General features: G+C 36.9%; 1 protein-coding gene across 4 annotated transcripts in view; it reads left to right on the top strand.

Moving 5' to 3' along the window:
* Positions 1–18503, top strand: part of CDH12 (cadherin 12) — a 378196-nt gene that overhangs the window by 338204 nt on the left and 21489 nt on the right. The window lies entirely within an intron of this gene.

Below are 18503 nucleotides of genomic sequence, written 5' to 3'. Positions count from 1 at the left end.
ACTAGTCCTTCTGCTTATGGTCTTTTGAAAAGTTTAGGGAAATCTCTTCTGTGTATTTTGTTTTTTGCATGCATCTGGTACATATTTATGAGTATTTGACAGCTAGTTCAATGCAGGGTACAGCTAACTGAACATTTCTGTTGAAGGTTTTTTGAGCAGTCTCAACTCAGTGGGGTGTAAATATGAAACCAGTTTTGTTTATCTTCAACAACTGTTTCCAAACAGGAATAGTCAGACACCTTTTTTTCCAGCCCTCAATAACATCTTAAACTGGTTTCTTAACTTTCAGTTCATTCTGATTATTATAAGTTAATCTAGCATAAAGGGCCATGCATCTTCCACCTTGTTTATTGGAACACTTACTTTAGAGAATTCTGACCTGTCATGTAAGAAGACTGACTACCCAAGGCTGCCATGCAGAAGGGCAACACGTAGGTACTCTTTTTAACAGTACCCTGAGCACAACCTTACAACCATCCCTGCCTGTGCACCAGATACGTGAGTGAAACTATCCTGGAACTTCTAGTCCAGTCCATTTACTGGATGCCACAAAGTAACCTTCATCTATGCCATTTGAGTTGAAAGATTCATGCAGCCACACCTTGCCTGTATTCTTATTCACAAAATCATAAGGTGTACCAAAATATAATTATTTTGAGCTACTACTTGTTGTTGTCATTTGATACATGACAATAGATGTCTGGAGAATGAAATGACAGCATAAACTGGAGCTATGCTTGGTGAAGGGATTGGAGAAAATGGTGAATGAGATCATATCCCTGTGTCTGAGACAAATCTGCCCCCCTACACACATACCCACAAACACACACTTTTCAAGGATTAGATTCCACAGTATGTTGAAGTGGAAAGAAGGAAAGAAAATAAAAATGTGTAAATCTCTCTTATCTGCCTCCATGTAATGCTCCATTGATGACCACTGTTTCTAGAGCTGAAAGGGACTGGCAGGAAAAGCAGGTGCCCAAATGCTAACTCTCTTCTTCTGTGATTGTGTGAGTTCTGTGATCTTGGGGGTTCTGGCACATCATCTGCATAGGAACTTGATGGGGGCACCCAGTTGTATACTTTACAGCTTCTTAATTCCAGGGGCCCTTTGCTTAGAAGGAAACCTGCTTTGATGAGTGAATAGCAAACTTTTTCAGTTGCTGCTCCTTTCTGCTGTGCCCACTTTGCCCTGGGGTAAGTCACATATTCTTGCCATGCTAACCAGATGTATTGATGACTGCTTTGTCTTCAGTATCATCTCCTTCCAGTTCTTCCCTCCTTGCTCAGTTCTAATCAGGGAGGAGATAATCAAGTTGGCTGCCTGATCCTACATATTATTGTGAGAACACAATGCCAGCCTCCCTTACCCAGAAGGAATCCCACCATTAAGCTCAAGCTGCTTTCCTAAAGTCTTCATTTATGCTTCATTTACTGGGGGGAAATGCATCTTTCTTCCCTCTCATACCACATCCTATTACAGATACATATGTTATCTATCATTGTTTTCATGCTAATTTTCAAATATTCCCTTCAGTCAGAATTGTTAGTACAGCAAATAACTATGTTGGCATTGGAAAATAAACTTTAGTTTTCTAAGATCTTTGTTAAGAATGATGAAAATGAGTTGTCAAAGTTATGGGGTATAAGACATCAGTGAGTCACACTATATTTACTCCAATAGCTTGGGTATAATAACTGACAAATAATCATAGCTAATATCTCAAAATAACTTCTATTTTTCATAGACTTTTTGTCCATAATTAAAAAAAATATTCAGTAGAAAGTTATCTAATGGAATCTAAACCTTCCAATGAATACACAGACAAAACAGGTACATATGTCTTCGAAGTAGGCGCTTAGACCAAGTACAGCCTTGAACTTAAATTATTTGGAAAATAAAAGGGCAGTATGCACCTTCACAGTGGAAGCAAGTGTCGTTGAGCCTTGAAAGTTCAGGATTTTTTAATTTAGGGAGTCCTAATGTGTTTTTTATCAACATGATGGATGCACGTACTGACTCTGCCACTCCAACCCATTGGCTATACTTTTTACTTAAATGCAAATTTGATAACCCTAGTGTATGGATTCTAATATGTTATGTTGGCCCTAACAGAGACGTAGGCACAACTGCAACTGAGCCACATAATCTATATCCGTGCACAATCTAAGAATGAAACTCAACAATGTTCCTAAAAAATCTACCCCAGTATCCATTCTGGGATCAATCCAAAGGCCACTTTTCAGACTTCAGAGACCTCAAGGGAGTCTGGTTGGACAAACACCATCAGTATGACTTTCACCTTGTGAAAAAATAAAGAGGCTAAACAGATAACACATGGTGATTAAAACCTGTGCAGTAAGAATAGCTTTTATTTTGTTTGAATGCAGAGAGTTTAAAAGTAAACTTCATTAAATTCTAATCCCTAAGATTGTCTTCATTGATCAAACTAGCCAGCTGAGCACAGAACTGTCATCACAGTGAATGAATGTGAAATAAATAGCTCACACTTGCCCTGCCAAGAAGAACAAAGTTGTGTGAGTATACCTTATTGCAGATTGAACTAGCATATGCTTTGGACCTGACCTTTCTATAAAAACTCTCAGGCGAAATGAGATGGTACAATGATTGAACAACTTCCAATTAATTAAAAAGCAGTCATTAATCAGTGTTGCTATAGTTGAAGGTCCAAATAATTTTTTTAGACTCTTAATAACTCTTTTATGCATTACTGCTTAGCCATTTTTATGATATTAACCTTGAGAATATTAAGAGACAGGCACTACAAAGATTCACTTCATTCAAATTATCAGAAACTTTCAACAGGCAAATGTTATAAATGTTCCAATCTTCTTTTTTTGTTTGTTTGTTTTCACTGTAATAAATGCTGTTATTTAAAAATAATAAAAAATAACAAATAACTACATTAAATCCTTAGAACATATTTTAGATAATTGTACAATAAATGAACGATACCTGAGACAATTCTCTCCCTGGTCACATTGTTGTGTTATTTATCCAGATGGCCATGGATTGGTTACATTTATTTTGGAATTACTCCTTATTAAATGCTATATTTGGGGAAAACATTTTCATTAAATATATCATTATAAATGGGAATTATATTTAATTATTAACTCTTATTGTGGTTAAAATAAATACAAGAAATCATTTGTCAATTCAACAATTTCTACATGTATAATTCAGTGACATCGATTGCATTTTTCATGTTGTGCAAATATTAGAGCCATCATTTTCCAAAACATTCCAACACCATTGACATAAACTCAGTGTTCTCTACGTAAATTCCATTTTCTCCTTCCCCATGCCCATGTATCCATTGATAAGCTTTGGTTTCTACTTATTTTCCTATTTCATGTAAGTGAGATAATACAGTATTTACCCTTTTGCTATTGGCTGTAATTATTTTTAATGTTATTTTTAATATAGGTGTATTTTAAGTTGTAATTTTGTGTAGCTCAAAGTAAAATAAGTGACACCATTTTCATATGCTCAGAAATGTCAAACTCTTAGTTCATTATTTATAATACAGGCTGATTATAAATTCAAGCATTTGTCTTTATAATATTATATACAGTGTCATCTATGAGCACAGCTACATAAGACAGGTATCTGTCTTTAAGGACCTCACAGTTAAGGGTTAATTAGAAATTGACCAAACTACTGAATTTTGCTTAGTTCTAACTATGCAAACTATATGGAATTCCAGAACTACAGTTTTAAACATATTCTCATATAAACTACTGAGAGAGTTTATAGGAGGCAATGTTTACACAAATCAGTGTGGCCATTCAGTGACGCAGAATTAAAACAAAAAGAGATATTTTCTATGGCAGAATTTCGTGAAGTTTTTCTTCTGCCTGAATACCAAATAGTCAACCATGAAATGGTGATCTCAGAACAGGGGAAGAGAATACCTAACTTTTCTAGAATTATAATAAATAATAATTGAATGACTTAAAACTATTCTACTAGCTTTATGTATACTAAATTATTTAATACTCTCAATAACTCTGCAAGTTAAATATTATTATCTACATGTTGTTGTTAGGTGCCGTCGACTCGGTTCTGACTCATAGTGACACTATGCACAACAGAACGAAACACTGCCCGGTCCTGAGCCATCCTTACAATCGTTATACTTGAGCTCGTTGTTGCAGCCACTGTGTCAATCCACCTCGTTGAGGGTCTTCCTCTTTTCTGCTGACCCTGTACTCTGTCAAGCATGATGTCCTTCTCCAGGGACAGATCCCTCCTGACAACATGTCCAAAGTATGTAAGATGCAGTCTCACCATCCTTGCTTCTAAGGAGCGTTCTGGTTGTACTTCTTCTAAGACAGATTTGGTCGTTCTTTTGGCAGTCCATGGTATATTCAATATTCTTCAACAACACCACAATTCAAAGGCGCCTATTCTTCTTCGATCTTCCTTATTCATTGTCCAGCTTTCACATGCATATGATGTGATTGAAAATACCATGGCTTGGGTAAGGTGCACCTTAGTCTACAGGGTGACATCTTTGCTCTTCAACACTTTAAGGAGGTCCTTTGCAGCAGATTTACCCAATGCAATGCGTCTTTGGATACCTGACTGCTGCTTCCATGGCTCTTGATTGTGGATCCAAGTAAAATAAAAGCATTGAGAACTTCAATCTTTTCTCCGTTTATCATCATGTTGCTCATTGGTCCAGTTGTGAGGATTTTTGCTTTCTTCATGTTGAGGTATAATCCATATTGAAGGCTGTGGTCTTTGATCTTCATTAGTAAGTGCTTCAAGTTCTCTTCACTTTCAGCAAGCAAGGTTATGTCATCTGCATAACACAGGTGGTTAATGAGTCTTCCTTCAATCCTGATGCCCTGTTCTTCTTCATATAGTCCAGCTTCTTCTATTATCTTCTCAGCATACAGATTGAACAGGTATGGTAAAAGAATACAACCCTGACACACACCTTTCATGACTTTAAACCAATCAGTATGCCCTTGTTCTGTCCAAGCAACTGCCTCTTGATCTATGTAAAGGTTCCTCAAAAGCACAATTAAGTGTTCTAGAATTCCCATTCTTCACAGAGTTATCCATAGTTTGTTATGATCCACACAGTCGAATGCCTGTGCATAGTCAATAAAACACAGGTAAACATCCTTCTGGTATTCTCTGCTTTCAGCCAGGATCCATCTGACATCAGCAATGATATCCCTCGTTCCACATTCTCTTCTGAAACTGGCCTGAATTTCTGGCAGTTCCCTGTCGATATACTGCTGCAGCCATTTTTGAATGATCTTCAGCAAAATTTTGCTAGCATGTGATATTAATGATATTGTTCTATAATTTCCACATTTGTTTGGATCACTTTCCTTGGGAATAGGCATAAATATGGATCTCTTCCAACCAGTTGTCCAGGAAGCTGTCTTCCATATTTCTTGGCATAGACGAGTGAGTACCTCTAGCGCTTCATCTGTTTGTTGAAACCTCTCAATTGATATTCCATCAATTCCTGGAGCCTTGTTTTTCACCAATGCCTTCAGAGACTCTTGGACTTCTTCCTTCAGTACCATCGCTTCCTGATCGTATGCTACCTCTTGAAATGGTTGAATATCGACTAATTATTTCTGGTATAATGACTCTGTGTATTCCTTCCATCTTCTTTTGATTCTTCCTGTGTCATTTAATATTTTCCCCATAGAATCCTCACTATTGCAACTCGAGGCTTTAATTTTTCTTCAGTTCTTTCAGCTTGAGAAACGCTGAGCGTGTTCGTCCCTTTTGGTTTTCCATCTCCAGCTCTTTGCACATGTCACTATAATACTTTGTCTTCTTGAAAGGCCCTTTGAAATCTTCTGTTCAGTTCTTTTACGTCATCAAGTCTTCCTTTTGCTCTCGCTGCTTGATGTTCAAGAGCAAGTTTCAGAGCCTCCTTTGACATTCATCTTGGTCTTTTCTTTCTTTCCTGTCTTTTCAGTGACCTTTTGCTTTCTTCATGGATGATGTCCTTGATGTCATTCCACAACTCTTCTGATCTTCAGTCATTAGTGTTCAATGTGTCAAATCTGTTATTCAGATGGTCTCTAAATTCAGGTGGGATAAACTCAAAGTTGTATTTTGGCTCTCATAGACTTGTCTGATTTTCTTCAGTTTCAGCTTGAACTTGCATGTGAGCAATTGATGGTCTGTTTCACAGTTGGCCCCTGACCTTTTTCTGACTGATGATATCGACCTTTTCCATTGTCTCTTTCCACAGATGTAGTGAGCTTGATTTCTGTGTCCCATCTGGCGAGGTCCATGTGTGTAGTCACCGTTTATGTTGGTGAAAGAAGGTATTTGTAATGAAGAAGTTGTTGGTCTTGCAAAATTCTATCATTTGATCTCTGGCATTGTTTGTATCACCAAGGCCTTTTTTTCCAACTACTGGTCCTTCTTCTTTGTTTCCAACTTTCGCATTCCTATCACAGTAATTATCAATGCATCTTGATTGCATGCTCGATCAATTTCAGACTGCAGCAGCTGATAAAAATCTTCTATTTCTTCATCTTTGGCCCTAGTGGATGGTGCGTAAATTTGAATAATACTCGTATTAGCTGGTCTGTCTTGTAGTCATATGGATATTATCCTATCACTGGCAGCATTGTACTTCAAGATAGATCTTGAAATGTTCTTTTTGACGATGAATGCAACACCATTTCCTCTTCCTCCCAGCATAGTAGACTGTATGATTGTCCAATTTAAAATGGCCAATAAGAGTCCATTTCAGCTCACTAATGCCTAGGATACAGATGTTTATGTGTTGCATTTCCTTTTTGATGATTTCCAATTTTCCTAGACTCATACTTTGTATATTCTAGGTTCCGATTATTAATGAATGTTTGCAGCTGTTTCTTCTCATTTTGAGTCACTTCACATCAATAAATGAAGGTCCCGAAAGCTTGACTCCATCCACGTCATTAAGGTCGACTCTACTTTGAGGAGGCAGCTCTTCCCCAGTCATCTTTTGAGTGCCTTCCAACCTGGGGGGCTCATCTTCCAGCACTATATCAGACAATGTTCCCCTGCTATTCCTAAGGTTTTCACTAGCTAATGCTTTTCATAAGTTGACTGCTGGGTCCTTCTCCCTGGTCTATCTTAGTCCGGAAGCTCAGCTGAAACCTGTCCTCCATGGGTGGCCCTGCTGGTATCTGAATACCGGTGGCATAGCTTCCAGCATCACAGCAACACACAAGCCCCTACAGTAAGACAAACTGACAGACATGTCTACATTGTAGGAATAAAAAAAAAAAAAAATGAAGTCTCAGATATTTCATTTGTAGAAAAGTATAACACTGAATGATGACCAATTTAAGATTGGTGTCCAGGACTTTCTCATTCCAAAGCACATTCTGTGGCTTGGTTCCCAGGTGTTACACAGGGACATATTCTCTTGCCTGTTCTTCATTGCATATATTTAATACTCTCAGAGTTCTGTCATAGGTAGCGATCAAATTGTCAGCAGGGGTTACAGTCACCTCAAGATTCAACTGGAGAGGATCTGCTTCCAAGTTCATTCACTGTTTTTTGACAGGATTCACTTCCTTGTAGCTGCTGGACTGAGGACTGGGGTGCTGGTCCAAGGCTGTCTTCAGTTTCTGATCATATGAGCCTTCCCATAGGGTAGTTTGCAACATGGTAACTGGTTTGAACAAAATGAGCAAATGAGGGAGAAAAAGTGACAGCAAAGTGTAAGTCACAGCCTTCTATAACCTAATCTCAGAAATGGCATTTCATCTCTTTTGCCACATTTTATTCATTAGAAGCAAATCAGTAGGCCCAGACAACACTTTCTTTAAAGGTAAATAATTATGGGAGAGTGTGAATATCAGAAGGTGGGGATAATTGGGAGCCATTTTAGAAGGCTACTTAACCATATGTGCTTCTCCGCAACTAGAAAAATTATTGGAAAAAATAAAAAAGCTTAGAGATCATAATACCTGCCTACTAGACACTGAGAAAACTGTGCAAGAGACAGCAAACTGTCTGAACACTTTTAGTAAATTATTGAAAGAAAAGTACTCTAAAAAAGAATAATAATAATAAATATAACACATTAACAATTCTTTTGCAATGCAAAATATCTTGTCAGGGAAACAGGAGAGTGTTCTAGGCTAAGGAAATATCCTAAGGAAAGGTGAAGAGTTATGAAAGTTGATGTCAAGATCAGATATTTCGAGTAGTGTGGTACAGCTGGAATCATGGGTGCATAGAGGAATGGAGGGGAAATGCATTCAGAAAGGAAGCCTGAGGTCTTGGCAAAAAGCGTCTTAAATGCCTCTCTGAGACTTTCCATTTTTATGTGTGATTATAAACCTCTCTTCATTTCCCTTGTTTCTACCCGTTCTGAGTTCAACATATACCCAAAGGTACGGTAAGTATCACTTCCTCGATTTTCCCCAACTGATGGGATTGAAAGGGAGTTCTGCTCCCAGACTTGCATTCCAGGTACTTGCATTCCTTTGGTGCTATTTAACAACGTGTCTGTCTGAGTTCCCTGTGGTTAGACTCACCAGGGACCCAGTTGCACATGTGAGTATGGTTTCTCTGTCTCAACAGAAGTGCTTTTCTCCCGAATTTGGATCAGTACCTTTAAAAAAGGAATTGATGGTTTAATTTATGGCCCATTAATCGAGATTAGGCATCTCTGGGTTGCCCATTTCTTCTCTACTAGTGTTTGTTTGAGAAGTGCAGTGGTTAATTTCTCGGCTGCCAGCCAGAAAGTCAGAGATTCGAACTCATCAGCCATTCTGGGGGAGAAAGGTGTGGAAGTCTGCCTCTGTAAAGATTACAGCCTTGGAAGCTCTATGGAGCAGCTCTACTCTGTCCTATAGAGTTGCTGTGAGTCGGAATCAATTTTGCAGCAACAGGTTTGTTTTTTCAGGGTTTTAGTGTTCCTCTGTGTTTTGACAAGCATCTTCCTCAGAATCACTTTAGATGCTTGTTAAAGGATAAATTCCTAGGCTTAACTCAAGACACAGCGAATCAGAATTTCTTAGAGCATTGAGAAGAAATCACCATTTTAAACACGCTCCTTAGGTCATTCTAATGCTCATTGATTTTGGAGCCAGTGTGCCAGATTCTCTGGTGGTATAATGATGGGTGCCAATTTTAGGAAAACAAAACATTGAAACCAGTTATGATGAAGACATGTATCTGTTTACAGAATGTAGTTGATTATTTGAGGACTAAATATAACTAATTGGTTTCAATTCCCTATTGATGCCATTTTTTTTATTCTTTCTTCAATTATCCAAATAATGACTTCCTTTTTTTTTTTTTTTTTTTTTTTTTACTTTTCATGGATGTCTTCCTTTACACGTATGAGTCTAGGTAATTTGCCTATCATTTTCTGAGTTTCCTTATTTTTCTAAGTAATGGTCTGAAGCTACTCTGTATTATTGATAAAAAAAAAAAAGTAAGTTTGATTTATTCTGGAATTGGAACCTTTGCAGTCACACTTGTAAGAGTAATACTTTGAAGAGAGAATCAGGAAGCTTCCATGCCATTTCATAAAGCACTCTAACATATCAGATATAAGAATAATAATCATTAACAACACCATCATCAACCTAACTTAGAAATTATATCATTTTCCTCACTGTTAGATGCTATGTAAATATAACTGATTCCAAATTTGTCTTGTGATAGCTTATATTTTATTTTAAACTTTCAACTGCTTCTGAGAACACTACCATAATCCAGTTGCTTAGCAGTACTTTAACTCAATCTAAATGCTCCATCAAAATCATATACACAACAATAATGCCAGGCTTAACTGTTTTCTTAATTAGTATCATATTTTCTCAGGAAATTAAAATTACGTGATGATTTTTTTTTTTACCTAAAGGTTGAGATTTGAATTAAAAATTATAGTTATACATGTATAGAAAATATATTTTAACATTAAACACCAAAAATGGAACTCAAGAATAGAAAACATGTTTTTCATGGAAAATGTTACTTTATTGAAATAATGCGATCTACCGTATTTAATCTCTTTATATAGTAGTGATCCTCTCAATTAAGTATGAACTTCTTAAAATACAGTACTCTGTCTTATATATATTTTGATTCCCAAGGTCTATCATATTTCTGGAACATATGCATATATGCATAATTAACTAATAAATTCTAAGTACTTTTTAACTTGTCTGGAACAGTTTATATTATGTTTAAGTCAACAATATTATATCATAACTTTTCACCACCCATTGATCTGTGGTATTGTGGTGGCTTGGGTGTTACTATGATTCTGGAAGCTATGCCACCAGTATCTCAAATAACAGTAGGGTCACTATGGTTGGTAGGTAGATTTCAAAGGAGCTTTCAGACTAAGACAGACTAGGAAAATGGCCTGGCAATCTGCTTTTGAAAATTAGCCGAGGAAAATGTTATGGTTAACCACAGAACATTATATGATATAATACTGAAAGATGAGCCCCTCAAGTTGAAAGGCACTCAAAATACGACTGGGAAAGAGCTGCCTTCTCAGAGTAGTCTCCTTTAATGATGTGGATAGAATAAAGCCCTTAGGACCATCATTTGTTAATGTGATGCAACTCAAAAGAAGAAGTAACAGCTGTGGAAATCCACCAGTAATCTGAACATGTAATGTACAAAGTGTGAATCAAGAAAAATTGGAAGTCAGAAGAAATGAAATTGAGTGCTTGAAGATCAACATCCTAGACATTAGTGAGCTGAGGTGCACTGGTATTAGGCATTTTGAACTTGACAATCATATGGTCTACCATGCCAGGAATGGCAAATTGAAGAGGAACAGCAATGTTTTCATTGTCAAAATAAACATTTCCAGATATATGCTGAAGTACCACGATGACAATGATAGGTTAATATCCATATGCCTACAAAGAAGACCAGTAAGTATGACTATTATTCAAATCTATATACCAGCCACGAATTCCAAAGACTAAGAAACTGAAATTGTTTACAAATTGCTTCAACCTGAAATATATCAAATTTGCAATACAGGTGCGTTGATAATTACTGGTGATTGGAATCCAAAAGATGGAAAAAATAAGGATCAGTGGTTGAAAAGCACGGCTGTGGTTGTAGGAATGATCCCAGAGATCACAGGATAGAATTCTTCAAGATCAATAATTTGTTCATTGGAAATATTTTTTCAACATCACAAATGATGACCGTACACATGGACCTTGCCCGATGGTTTACACAAGAATCAAGTCTACTACATCTGTTGAAAAACATAATGGAGAAGCTCAATATTATCAGTCAAGATGAAGCTGGGAGCCGACTGCAGAACAGAGCATGAATTCCTCATGTGCAAATTCAAGTTGAAGCTGAAGAGAATCAAAGCAAGCCCAAGAGATCTAAAGTATGAATTTGAATACATCCTGCCTGAATTTGAAGACCACCTCAAGAACAGATTTGACACACTGAAAACTAATGACTGAAAACAAGAATTGTGGCATGACATCTATGACACAATGCATGAAGAAAGCAAAAGGTCATTAAAAAAAAAAAAAAAGGGAAAGAAAGACCAAAGTAAATGTCAAGAAAATTCTGAAGTTTGGTTTTAAGTGCAGAGTAGCTACAGCAAACTGAGAAATAATGAAGTAAAAGAGCTGAACATATTTCAAAGGGTAACTTGAAAAGACAGGGCAAAGTATTATAATGAAATGTGGAAAGACATAAAGCTAGAAATGCAAAAGTGAAGAATATGATTGGCATTTCTCAAGCTGAAAGAACTGAAGAGAAATGTGAAGCCTTGAGTTGCAGCATTAAAGGAGTCTATCGGCAAACAACTGAATGGCATGGAAAGCATCAAAAGAAGATGGAACGAATACACAGTACTATACCAAAAATAATTGGTTGATGTTCAATCATTTCAGGAAGTAACATATAATCAAGAAAGACTGGTACTGAAGGAAGTAGTACATGCAATACTGAAGGCATTGGTGAAAAACAAGTCTCCAGTAACTGATGGAATACAATTGAAATGCTTCAACAAAATGATGCAATACTGGAAGCACTTACTGGTCTATGTCAAGAAATTTGGAAGACAGCTACCTGGCCAACCTACTGGAAAAGATACAAATTCATGCCCATTCCAAAGAAAGGTGATCAAATAGAATGCATAATTACCTAACAAGATCATTAATATCACATGTTAGCAAAACTTTGCTGAGGAAAATTTAAAAATGGATGAAGCCATATACTAACAGGGACCTGCCAGAAATTCAGTCTGGATTTTGAGGAGGGTGTGGAATGAGGGAAATCATTGCTGATGTCAAATGGATCTTGACTGAAAGTAGAGTATATAGAAAGGTGTTTACCTGTGTTTTATTTTCTACATGAAGGCCTTTGATTGAGTGGTTCATAACAACTTATGGATAACATTCCAAAGAATAGGAATTCCAGAACAGTTAATTGTGCTCATGCAGATCCTGTACATAGATCAAGATGCGGCCGTTCTAACAGAACAAGGGATACTATGTGGGTAAAAACTGAAAAAGAATTGTGGCAGTGGTATTCTTTCACAATAATTATTTAATCTATATACTGAACAAATTATCTGAGGAGTTGTGCTATATGAAGAATGCAGTTTCAGAATTGGAGAAAGACTCATTAACAACCTGAGATATGCAGATGATACAACTGTGCTTGACAAACAAAAGTAAAGACAACTTGAAAAACTTATTGGTGAAGGTAACAAATTACAGCCTTCAGTATGTATTACACCTGAACATAAAGAAAACAAAAATCCTTACAATGGAACAAATAAAAACATCATGATAAATGACAAAGAAATTGAAGTTCTAAAGGGTTTCACTCATCTTGGATCAACAATCCATGCCAATGGAAGCAGCAGACAAGAAATCAAATGACATATTGCATTGGGCAAATCTTATGCAAAAGAGCTCATTAAAGTATGCCAAAACAAAGATGTCAGTTTGAAGACTAAGGTGCACCTGACCCAATCCATGGTATTTTCTATCACACATGTGTGTATGAAAGATGGACAGTGAAAAAGGAAGACCAAAGAAAAATTGACACTTACAAATTGTGGCGTAGGTGAAGAACATAGATTATACTATGGACTGCCAGAAGAAAGAACAAATTAGTCTTGCAGGAAGTGTAACAGGAATGCTGCGTGAAAGTGAGAATGGTGAGATTTCGTCTCACTTACTTTGGACATGTCATCAGGAGGGGTCAATTGCTAGAGAAAGACATCATGCTTGGTAAGGTAGAGAATCAGCAAAAATGAGGGAGGCCCTAGATGAGATGGATTGGCAAGGTGGCTACAGCAATGGACTCAAACATAGCAAGGATTGTGAGAATGGTGCAAAACAGGGCAAAGTTTCATTCTGTTATACATAATGTCACTATGAGCTGGAACAAACATGGTGGCACCTACAACAGCAACACTTTCCCTCTTATTATTTTTTCAAGAAAATCAATATCTATCATGAATATAACAGCTACATTTTATTATTCATTGGTATATATTAAACCAGGATTGGTGGAAGACTCACTAACAACCTGAGCTATGCAGATGACACAACCTTCTTTGCTGAAAGTGAAGAGAACTTGAAATACTTACTAATGAAGATCAAAGACCACAGCCTTCAGTATGGATTACACCTCAATATAAAGAAAACAAAAGTCCATACAACTGGGCTAATAAGTAACATCACGCTAAATGGAGAAAAGATTAAAGTTGTCAAGGGTTTCATTCTATTTGGGTCCACAGTCAATGCCCATGGAAGCAGCAGACAAGAAATCAAACAACACATCGCATTGGGCAAATCTGCTGCAAAAGACCTCTTTAAAGTGTTAAAAAGCAAATATGTCACTTTAAGAACTAAAGTACACTTGATCCAGGCCATGGTGTTTTCAGTATCCTTATATGCATGTGAAAGTTGGACAATGCATAAAGAAGACTAGAAAGACCTAAGAAGAATTGACATCTTTGAATTATGGTGTTGGAGAAGAATATTGAAGGAAGACCCTCAACCAGATGGGCTGACACAGTGGCTACAACAATGTGCTCAAGCAAAACAAGGATTGTAAGGATTTTGCAGGACTGGGCAGAGTTTCATTCTCTTGTACATAGGTTTGCTATGAGTTGGAACCGACTTGGCAACACCTAACAACAACAACATATATTAAACAAGAGCCCAAGTTATCCAAATGTGTAAGCACTCTGCTGCTAACTGAAAGGTTGGCAGTTCGAGCTCACCCAGCAGCTCCACGGGAGAGAGACTTTGTTATCTGTTTCCATAAGGAGTACAGTCAAGTAAACCCTATTGGGCAGCTCTACTCTGTTACACTGGTTTGCTGAGTTGAAATTGATTCAATGGTACATAACAACAATATATATTAAATACAAAGCTTTGTGTTCAAGAACACAAGGTATACAAAGAATAAATGTCTTTCTCTGATAAGCTTACAATCTAATGGGCATCAAAAATGGTAAACAAACAGTAATTATACCATGTTAAAGCATAAACAGTTTGTTATGGGAGTACACAGGACACCAGGGGGAATTTTCTTCTATAATACAACATCTAAACTGAATATATAATATTAGAAGAAAAGGAACAAAATAGTGAAAAGAGGAGAAAAACATATTCAAGGAGGTGAACGTGACATATACTAAGTTATAGGAGGAAGGTGGAAAAAGTATACAACATTCAGAGGAATATAAAGTAATTCAGTATATAAAAAAAATTGAGAACTAGTAAATGATCAAACTGTTCTCTCTCACTTGCCCTCTCCTCTATCTCTCCCTCGGCCTATCTCTCTCTATCATCTATCTAACTATCTGTCTATCTATCTACCTATCATTTATATGTATATACATATGTATGTGTGTGTGTATATATATATATATATGATGAAGTAAAAGAGCTGAATAGATTTCAAAAGGTGGTTTGAAAAGACAAAGTATTATAATGACATGTACAAAGACTTGGAGGTAGAAAACCAAAAGGGAAGAACGCGTTCAGCATTCCTTAAGCTGAAAGAACTGAAGAAAAATTTCAAGCCTCAAATTGCAATATTGAAGGATTCTACCGGGAAAATATTAAAAGGCACAGGAAGCATTAAAAGAAGATGGAAGGAATACAAAGAGTCACTAAACCAAAAAGAATTGGTTGAAGTCCAACCATTTCATGAGGTTACATATGATCAGGAACCAGTGGTACTGGAGGAAGAAGTCCAAGCTGTGCTGAAGTCATTGGCAAAAAAAAAGGTTACGGTAATTGACGGAATGTTGAGATGTTTCAGGAAACGATGCAGCACTGGAATTGCTCAATTACACCTGCCAAGAAATTTGGAAAACAGCTAGCTACCTGGTCAACTGACTGGAGGACATCCGTATTTATGCCTATTCCCAAGAAAGGCAACCCAACCAAATGCGGAAATTATCAAACAATGTCATTAGTATCACAAGCAAGTGAAACTTTTCTGCAGATCATTCAAAAGTGTCTGCAGCAGCATATTGGCAGTGAACTGCCAGAAATCCAATCCAGATTCAGAAGAGGATGGGGAATCAGGGATATCATTGCTGATGTCAGATGGATCCTGGCTGCAAGTGTTTTATTGACTGTGCAAAGGTATTCAACTGTGTGGATCATAACAAATTTTGGGTAAAATAGTAATTCCAGACCACTTACTTGTGCTCATGAGGAATCTGTACTTAGACAAAGAGGCAGTTTTTGAACATAACAAGGGGATACTGTGTGGTTTAAAGTCAGGAAAGGTGTGTGGCATGGTTGTACCCTTTCACCATACTTATTCAGTCTGTATGTTGAATAAACAATCTAAGAAGCTGTACTATATGAAGAAGAATGGGGCGTCAGGATTGGAGGAAGACTTATTAATAGCCTGAGTTATGCAGATGACACAGCCTTGCTTGTTGAAAGTGAAGAGGACTTGAGGCACTTACTGATGAAGATCAAAATCATAGCCTTCAGTAGGGATTACAGATGAACATAAAACAAAAGCCCTCGCAACTGGACCAATAAGTAGCATCATGATAAATGGAGAAAAGATTGAAGTTGTCAAGGATTTCACTTTAATTGGATCCACAACCAACACCCATGGAAGCAGCAGTCAGTAAATCAAAAGATGCATTTTGTTGGGCAAATCTGCTTTCAAAGAGCTCTTCAAAGTGTCAAAAAGCAAAAATGTCACCTTGAAGACTAAGGTGCTCCTGACTCAAGCCATGGTGTTTTCAATCACCTTATTTGCATGTGAAAGCTGGATGGTGAATAAGGAAGACTGAAGAAGAATTGATGCCTTTGAATTGTGGCATTGGTGAAGAATATTGAGTATACCATGGACTGCCAAAAGAACAAACAAATCTGTTTTGGAAGAAATACAAACAGAATGCTCCTTAGAAGCAAGGAGGTTGAGACTACATCTCACAGACTTTGGACATGTTATCAGGATGGATCAGTCCCTAGAGAAGGGCATCATGCTTGGTAAAATGGAGGGCCAGTGACTGAGAGGAACACCCTAGACAAGATGGATTGACTCAGTGGCTGCAACAATGAACTCAAACATGGCAACGATTGTGAGGATGGAGCAGGACAAATTAGTGTTGCCTTCTGTTGTGTGTGGGTTTGCTATGAGTTGGAACTGACTCGACAACATCTAACAACAAATATATATATACACATGCAAATGTATACTGTATGAGTTTATGCCCTCCTTGTCTTCCCCTCTCATTAACAAAAATAATCCAGAGAAGAGGAATTTTTTTTTTCAGTGTGTTATGATATTTGGCTCAAGAGGACAAAATCAAGTATTATTACGAAATGTGAAAAGACCTGGAGTTAGAAAACCAAAAGGGAAGAATATGCTTGACATTTCTCAAGGTGATAGAACTGAAGAAAAAAATCAAGCCTTGACTGCAATATTGAAAGATTCTATTGGCAAAAAATTGAACAATGCAGGTAGAATCAAAAGAAGATGGAAGGAATAAACAGAGTCAAAGTAACTAAAATAATTGGTTGACACTGAACCATTTCAAGAGGTAGCGAATGATCAAGAACCCATGGTAGAGAAGGAAGAAGCCCAAGCTGCACTGAAGGCTTTGTCAAAAAACGAAGTGCAGGAATTGACAGAATACCAACTGAGATGTTTCTACAAATGTATGCAAGGCTGGAAGCTCTCACCTGGCTATGCCAAGAAATTTGGAAAATAGCCACCTAGTCCATATATGTGCCCATCCTAAAGAAAGCCAATCCAATGGAATGTGGGAATTACTGAGCAATATTATTGATATCACATGTGAGTAAAATATTCCTGAAGATAATTCAAAAAGAGTTGCAACATTTCATTGATGGGGAACTGTTAGAAAGCCAGGTCGGTTTCAGGAGAGGATATGGAATGAGGGATATCATGGTTGATGTCAGATGGATTTTGGTTGAAAGCAGAGAATACCAGAAAGAGGTTTACCTGGTTTTTATTGACTATGCAAAGCCATTCAACTGTGTGGATCACAACAAATTATGGACAACTTTGTGAAGAACGGGAATTCCAGAGCACTTAATTGTACTCATGAAGAACCTGTACATAGAACAAGGGACAGCTGTTCAAACGTAATAAGGGACACTACATGGTTTAAAATTAGGAAAGGTGCATGCCAGGGTTGTATCATTTCATCATACTTTCTTAATCTGTATGTTAAACAAATAACAACCTGCGATATGGAGATGACACAACCTTGCTTGTTGAAAGTGAAGAGGAATCGAAGCACTTACTGGTAAAGATCAAAGACTACAGCCTTCAGTATGGCTTACACTTCAAACTAAAGTAAACGAAACTCCTCACAACTGGACTAATAAGCAACACTCTGATAAAAGACGAAGAGACTGAAGTTGTCAAAACTTTCATTTTCTTGGATCTATTGTTAATGCCCATGGAACCAGCAGTCAAGAAATCAAAGCATGTATTGCATTGGGCAAATCTGCTGAAAAAGACCTCCTTGCAATGAATAAAAAGTGATATAGAATCATAAACTATTAACATTTTTTTTTTCAGTGTATGTGTCTAGAATTTGATTATTACTGACAGGTATTAGCTACTTGGGGTATAAAATCACCTCTTTTTTTTTTAATAGAATTTATATTAATGGGTATTACATACTTCAAAGTAATAATTCAATGTTTCTGTGTTTATATTAAAAAGAGTCACTTGGGAAGCATTTTGTGAATTACAGATAGTTTAACACAAACTGAATTGGCATATGTAGTGAGGTCTGTTCGAACGTGGGTGAATTGAAGAAAAATATGTTGACTATCATGATGTAGATGGGTCAAGATTCAGAGAGGTTTCCTGTTATACTAACTGTATCTGATCACTGTGTCTCACTTCAATATGTTTTTGAAAGTTAATTTATTCTTTTATATATTCAATTTTCTCATATATACAAGGCACTGTGTTAAACTGTATGGGTTTAAATGTTACATAT

This window comes from Elephas maximus, chromosome 2, assembly GCF_024166365.1.
Source record: "Elephas maximus indicus isolate mEleMax1 chromosome 2, mEleMax1 primary haplotype, whole genome shotgun sequence".
In the NCBI taxonomy this organism is placed as follows: Eukaryota; Metazoa; Chordata; class Mammalia; order Proboscidea; family Elephantidae; genus Elephas; species Elephas maximus.
Note: the sequence above shows the minus strand (reverse complement) of the source record. Positions and strands in the feature narration are given on the sequence as shown.